A 7,705-nucleotide genomic window follows, 5' to 3' on the forward strand; every position below is an offset into this window, starting at 1 on the left:
AGCAACCTCTCTATTTTCCTCTTCTTATAAAGCCGCCAATCCTATTGGATCACGACTCTACTTGTATGAATTAATTTAACCTTAATTACCTCCTAAAAGCCCCATCTCCAAATACAATCACAATGGGGGTTAGGGCTTCAACATATGAATTTGCGGGGGACACAATTCAGTCCATAGTCCCAGTGGTTTAGTATCCTGCACAATGTTTCAGTTTCTACAAGCAACATCTACAGAGTATGTACTCTGTACCTGACACTGTGCTAGATCTGGAGTGTTATAAAGATGAAAAAAGAGTCTTCTGCCTAGAAGCTTACAGTCTAATGGGTGAGATTGACGTGTATACCCACAAACATCATAATACCATGTGAGAAGCAAATAGAAATGTGCACATGCTAATTCATCAAAAAATTTCTCTCTATACTGTAGTTCCCATCAGTATATCTTAATTCATTATATATATATATATATATATATATATATATATATACACACACATATATATTTACATAGTAGAAGTCCATTTTTTTCTGCTCTGACCTCTGATATAGCATGTATTGTCCATTGAGCCACAAGAAACCTATATTATGTTTTAGGTAGAGCATTTTATTTCTGAGCTGCCTTAGGATCTTGTGCCAGAATTTTTGCTTGTTTCAGTGACTGTGGCCAAGGCTATCCTTGTGGCATCATTTCTCTTCAATCTTTTCTCTTCTTTGATATATATCAGTATGATTTAGAATGCTTAGATGATTGTCACATCCTTGAAAAGTTAATTCATTTCTGCACCAACGTATAGGACTGTTTTTTTTTAAATTGAGGGATAGTTGATTTACAATGTTTTGGGTGTACAGCAAAGTGATTTAGTTCTTTTTCAGACTCTTTTCCATTATAGGTTATTACAAGAATACATTGAATACAGTTCCTTCTGCTAGTCAGTAGGTCCTTGTTGGTTACCTATTTTATATATAGTAGTGTGAATCTGTTAATCCCAGATTCCTAATTTATCCCTTCCCTCTGCTTTCCCCTTTGGTAACCATAAGTTTGTTTTCTATGTCTGTGAGACTATTTCTGTATTGTAAATAAGTTCATTTGTATCATTTTTGAGGTTCTACATATAGGTCATATCATGATATTTGTCTTTTTCTGATTTACTTCACATAGTATGATAATCTCTGGATCCATCCATTTTGCCACAAATGGCATCATTTCATTCTTTTTGTGGCTGAGTAATATTCCATTGTATATTTGTTCCACATCTTCTATATCCATTCATCCGTCGATGGACACTTAGGTTGCTTCCAAGTCTTGGCTACTGTAAATAGTGCTGCTATGAATATTGAGGTGCAGGTATCTTTTCAAATTCGAGTTTTGTCTGGATATATGCCCAGGAGTGGGACTGCTGGATCATATGGTAACTCACTTTTTAATTTTTTAAGGAACCTCCATACTATTCTTGATAAGACTGTTTTTAATTGGAGTTGAATCACTTGGCACTTCTGAAGAATATTTTCTCACAGATTTTTGAAATAAAATTAAGCAAGCGTTAAAGTTTTGCAATTGTGTCAATTTCTGTTTTGATGTAAAATGAAATTATGTGTGTCCATACATCAGTGTATTATGTAACTTATGCTTGGTAACCCTTTCATTGGTCACAAATAGTTCTGAAATTGTTGGTATCAAGAGTGGCCAAAAGACCACAGTTAATACACTTTTGAAACCCTGTTTAATATTGATGCCACTATCAGACCTTTTCAAGGCTGTTCTATGGTTAGTTTCCCAAGTGAGGCTGTAAAAGGTCAGGAGTACCCTGAGTTTGCAAGCATTAAGCCTGGCTTTGTCCTACCAGCTTCCTCAGTACTATTGTAAGTGTCGGGGTTTAAAACTCTTTCTATGTGTTTTGCCCTTTTATTTATTTTAGCCAGTGGACACACCTTTTCCTTTTTAAACTGGTATGTCGATAGCCTTTCCTTGTAATAACAGTTGACATAATCCTCTTGAGCTGAAAGAAAACACTATTAAGGAAAACACTGGCTATTTCCAACTTTCTCAGACCTCTGTAAGGAGGAATGCAGGTCTCTACCAGGATCAGGTGGAGACAGAGCTACCAATGGGTACAATTAAGAATTTCAGGTTCTCAGGCAGAATTCTCTGTGCTTGGGATTTACATCTTGGCCCCTAGCCTGGGATGCTGAATTGGAACAATAATGAGAAATCATTTTTTCACCTGTTGGGTTTGCAAATATTTTAAACAAGCAATAACAACCATCGCTGGCAAATACTCAGGGATGTGAACGTTCCCTTACTTCGGTGGTAAGATTCCTCAACTATCCTGGCACCAATTATTTGAATTAAAATTACTATACATTATATAGCAATTCAAGTTCTTGAAGTCTACCTTACATTAAAAAATTTACACCTGATAAAGGACTATGTGGACATAATGCTATTTGTAGTATGGTTTGTAGTGTCAAAAAACCATAAACAATTTGAATGTTCATGAGTAGGGAATTGAATAAATCATGGCATATGTGTGTGCACGCACAGGCACACACACATGTGCACACACACTGTAAAATGATATATTGGGATATATTAATGTCCCAAATGGGATGATTGTTCACAATATACAGTGAGATTAAATAAAGCAAATTCAAAGTAAAGTGAATAATATCAACCTTTAAAAAAACCAAACCTAAAAATAGGTTATGTAGTCCTTTTTTCCAGCTGGAACCATGAAGGGTGCAGAAGAGAAGAAAAGATGGTTCCTGCTGAAACTCCTAAAAAAAGTGAAGGAATTTCACAGAGCTCAAGATCAGGCACCTGAGAAAGAATTTTGCCCAAAAGATGTTTTGAAAGGCAAGGACAAATCTTATATATGAAAAGGTAAGCCCAATCACAAGGAATATGGGCAGATGTACAGAACTGACACAAGAATGGTTAGGATGGCAAGATAAGCTGGCAACTTCCATGTACCTGCAGAACCCATTACTGGCATTTATCATCAGGATCAGTATCCATGGTGTGACTCCAAAGGTCTGAAAAGTGTTGCAGCTTCTTCATCATTGTCATATCTTCAGTGGTACCTTTGTGAAGATCAACAAGGCTTCAGTTAACATGCTGAGGATTGTGGAACCACATATTGCACATAAATTGCCCTGACAGACAACACATTGATTGCTGGCTCTCTTGTTAAATTTGGAATCATCTGCATGGAAGATCTGATTCACGAGATCTATACTGTTGAACAATGCTTTCAAGAAACAAACAACTTCTGCTGGCCCTTCAAATGATCTTTTCCATGAGGTAGAATGAAGATGATGAAGATCATCTATTTTGTAGAAGGTAGAGATGCTGGCAACAGAAAAGATCAAATCAACAGGCTTATTAGAAGGATGAACTAAGGTGTCTACCTTGATTCGTTTTGTAATCTAGTCAGTTAATAAGCAGTGACTGCTTTCAATTTGAAATGTAAACAAACATCCCCCCCCAAAAAAACCCCCAAATTATGTGATTAACAAAAGAAAAAATGGGACAAGTATATATCCAATTCTTCACATGTGTTAACTATGGGAGATATGGGGAATTATTTACTTGTCATTCATTCATTTATTCATTATATTAAAAAAGGGAAGACACAGAGAGTAGAAGAAAAGAGGTAGAACACTCTCCTGGTGTTGGATGTTGGGTGAGAAGAGGGCTGGACACCAATATGTCAGTCAACCTCATTATCTCCTCTGTAAGTGGGAGCAGGGGGCTTCCTCTTACTTTTTAAGCACAGAGGTTTGGAGAAGGATGTTGCCTGAGAAGGAAGAGAATGGCTGGACCACCCAAATTGCTTGCACTTACTGACAGCCCCTCTCCCTTGTACAGTTGTCTTTAGGTTGCCCAGTGCAGCTCTTTTCACAGCTATGTGCAACCACCCAGTAATACCTTGCCTCAGGAGATGTTCTGCCCTTACCAGTGACAAGCTCAAGCTCCTAGGGTGGGGAGGATGAGGGCAGCATAAGGTAATTGATGGATGAAGGTACATCTACTCCAGGTATGAGTCAAAACTTCCAGATGAGTCAAGAACTTTGCCCCATATCCATGCTTCCCTCCTCATCTAACCCACAGAGCTGGGCCCCAATTTGTGTGTGGGTTTGACTGCCAAAGATTTGCTAGGATAAGAATATAGTATGATAATATTTGAAGTTATTAATCCATACTTTTTCTTCTCCCTGTATATATCTTTTCATCTTTCTGTTCCTCCTCATTTAAGCAGATCATGGGGAAGTGTGAGGCAGGATATTGTTTCTGGCTATTAATTGCCAGTGACCGAAATTTGAAGGAGAAATCAGGCAAGATTTCCAGAAAAGGCAGAAAAAAAGAATATGAACCTCGACCAAGTAAGTGTCTGGGCCAGAGATATGATGGGGGGGGGGGTGGAATTTTCCAAGCTAGAAAGTGCTTCCCATAGGAATAGGGAAGTGTAGGGAGGAGATGAAGGGAGGAGTCTGTAGGAGCAAGGAGATATGGTCAGTGCCTCATTTCCAACTATGTTAAGAAGGGAGTAGTAAGACTCCATGCAGAAAATGGATGCTTGGTATTGAAACAAATGAAACTAAGAGGATCCATTTCCCCCATGGCAGACATTTTGGTATTACAAAAAATGTTGCAATGAATTATCCTTGTGTCCCTGTACTAGATGTTTTTGGAATTTATATTTTAGAAGTTGACTTTCTGGGTCCTAACCTTCAAACTTTGCTAGATATTGCAAAAAGTTTTTAGCGTTATACCAATCTGCTCTCTCAATCTCTTAATCTTTTTCTTCTTAAATTTAAACTACACTCCCTATTGTAAAACTTCACTGCTCATTAACCATGGGTAATTAAGAATTTGAAATTTCCCATTTCCACGACTTCCTTACCACTACTTGTCATCAACAAACTTTTGAAGTTTTTCCAGTGTGACGACATGAAATGGTATCTTGTTTTAATTTGCATGCTTCTATTATTAGTAAGTTACAACTTTTTTTTTTCATATCTTTATTGGTCCTATAGAGCTTGTCTGTGAACTGAAGTTTTATATTCATTTCTTTACTGGGCTTTTTGTCTTTTTCTTATTTATAGGATATTTTTATATATTCTAGATGGCAGTTATTTCTCAAATGCCTTGTAAGTATTTTCTCTGTCTCTAGCTTGCCTTTTAAACTTTGTTTATGACATCTAAAGTATGATAGTTAAAATGTTTCTGTTATCAAATTTATTCATATTTTAGTTTGTACTTAATGGTTTGTTTTTTTATTCTTAAAAGATTTTGTTTCAGAGCAATTTTATCTTCATAGTAAAATTGAGCAGAAGGTACCCAGAAATCCCATATACTCCCTGCCCCTATACATGCACAGCCTCCTCCATTATCAATAGCCCCACCAGAGTCATACATGTGTTACAATTGATGAACATTTTTAATTTTTAAGACATCTTTCCTTACTTCAATGTTATGAGATTGTCTCCTACATTTTCTTCTAAAACTTTTGAGGGTTACCTTTAAGTATTTAATCCATTTTTTCTTCCTATTTGTGTATGGAATGAGGAGGAATTCAATATTCTGATACATTTTAAAATTTGTTCCTCAATCACATGAGGTCAACCCATCCTATTGGCAGATTCACCTGCAGCCACACTGAAAGATCGAGGGTAGCAAAACAGTTCATAGCAGGCAGCAGGACTGAGCATTGTGGGTAAACCACTGGGCTCATGGATGAGCCTCATAAACCAAACAGTGAACTAGTGGTGTTACCTGGGTTAGTGAGTGGGATGACCTCTGTGGAATCCCCCATATCATGAACATTAACTAATGGGAAACCAGGGACATTCAACTGATTGAAAAAGGATACAGCGGGCCTAGACTCATAAATGGATATCAGGGTCTGGGTCAAAACAACAAACTAACCAGCAAACATAGCAGCAAATATGGCAGAACTAACACAGCCAAAGTATTATCCAACCAAATGTAGACAATCCAGAGGAAAGCATTTTCTGGATAATGTTTCCTCTCTGTAATGTCACTAATTTATTTAACATACACTGTAGTCTTCTTTAAGTTCTTAAAAAACTCAACACAGTGGAGAGAAAAGAAATATACTATTTTAATTGTTTAGTTGGAAAAAATAAAATTTATATTTATTTCTCCCCTGCTAAAACAAAAACAAAAATAAAATCAATTTTAACTATTTGAGCAGAGATTACAATTTTGTCCTATAAGTAAAACAACTACAAGAAATTTCACAGTAATTTTAGTATTTATACAGCTTTTTAAAGAAAATAAAACACTGAATTATAAAAAGCATTTATACTGGAACACAGAGAACTATATTCAATATCTTGTAATAACCTATAATGGAAAAGAATATGAAAAAGAATATAGATATATTCACTTTGCTGTACACCAGAAATTAACACAACATTGTAAGTCAACTACACTTCAACTTAAAAAAAAAGCATTTATACTGGTATTATGCCTTCTGAAGTAAAATCTCAGTGTACATCATCTAAGTTTTCAGAATTAAAAAGTATAACCCAGAATCCGGCGTGTAATTTCCAAGGTGAGGGTCAATTTAAGTATTTGAAATACAGCTTGATCTTTGTGATAAAATTAAAAAAAGAAATTAGCTGGGACTATCCCACATGCATTCTAAAGCCCCCAGTTAGCCTAGGTAATTTTTCTTATTCTCCCACAACACATGGCATTCTTTCTATGAATGACATCAGTTTGGAAATACCCCGTGGTTTCTGAGTTATAAATGGATAGCTCACCATGAACTCCTGATTATATTATGATTCATACTTTCACTTCTGTTTTTATACTATCATTTTGAAATAGTGAAAGTGAAACTGTGTTTCACTGGCAAACAGTTCACTAGGGAGAAGAAAAATATGGTTGAATATAATAATTTACAAAATATTTAAGGTTTATTGTCTAAGAATATTGTGAAAACCATTTCTTAAGGAAAAAACAATGTAGTTGTGACCAAAAAATTGCTCTTAGAAAGTGAATCTTGGCGTTAACAGTGATGATTGTCAGAGTTCTGCTTTGCATGGGAGCATTGCTTATGATTCCTTCTGGCATCTATCTATCTATCATCGATCTATCAATAAATCTTTTAAAACTCTTTTTATTCCTGGAACTGGTTTATGAATCATAGCCTTTTACCTCTAGAATTTGTTCTCTTAACAATTACACTATGGTAGAAAGATGATGCTAGCTAGTTAGAGAAAGAATGAATGAGCAAGAAAGAAAAAAGAACCATATGGAAATTTCCAACATAATTCCAGGCTTGAGAACCTTTATTCATACTTCAAGTTTCCTTAGGGCAGGTGTCATGCCTGTTCATTGCAGTGTCTTTTGTACCTTTGCCAGTTTCTGGCACATAGCAACATTCAACAAATATTTGTTGAGTAAATAAACACAGCAAGTTAAAAGCAACTTCTTGAACTTCATGGTTTTCTGTGGAAAACCACAAGAAAAAAAATGTGTTCTGAGGTCTCAGCATTCTAGTAACCAAGGAGTATCAGGAATCTAATGAGATTCTTCTCTTATAAGATCCTTCTCTTATGAGATCCTTAACATAGCGATGCTACTTTAAGGGTATCATAAGCTATGAGGTCGAAAACTAGATGCCTCAATGCCTTGTGATTCTTCATTTAACATTATTTGTAGAATGAGAATT

General features: G+C 35.9%; 1 pseudogene; it reads left to right on the forward strand.

Annotated features, from left to right (window-relative positions):
- Positions 1-2,729: 2,729 nt before the first annotated feature.
- On the forward strand, positions 2,730-3,398 carry LOC113615633 (60S ribosomal protein L7 pseudogene; annotated as a pseudogene).
- Positions 3,399-7,705: the final 4,307 nt, after the last annotated feature.

This window comes from Aethalodelphis obliquidens, unplaced genomic scaffold (genome assembly GCF_003676395.1).
Source record: "Aethalodelphis obliquidens isolate GAN/ISIS:26980383/991018 unplaced genomic scaffold, ASM367639v1 scaffold1, whole genome shotgun sequence".
Taxonomy (NCBI): Eukaryota; Metazoa; Chordata; class Mammalia; order Artiodactyla; family Delphinidae; genus Aethalodelphis; species Aethalodelphis obliquidens.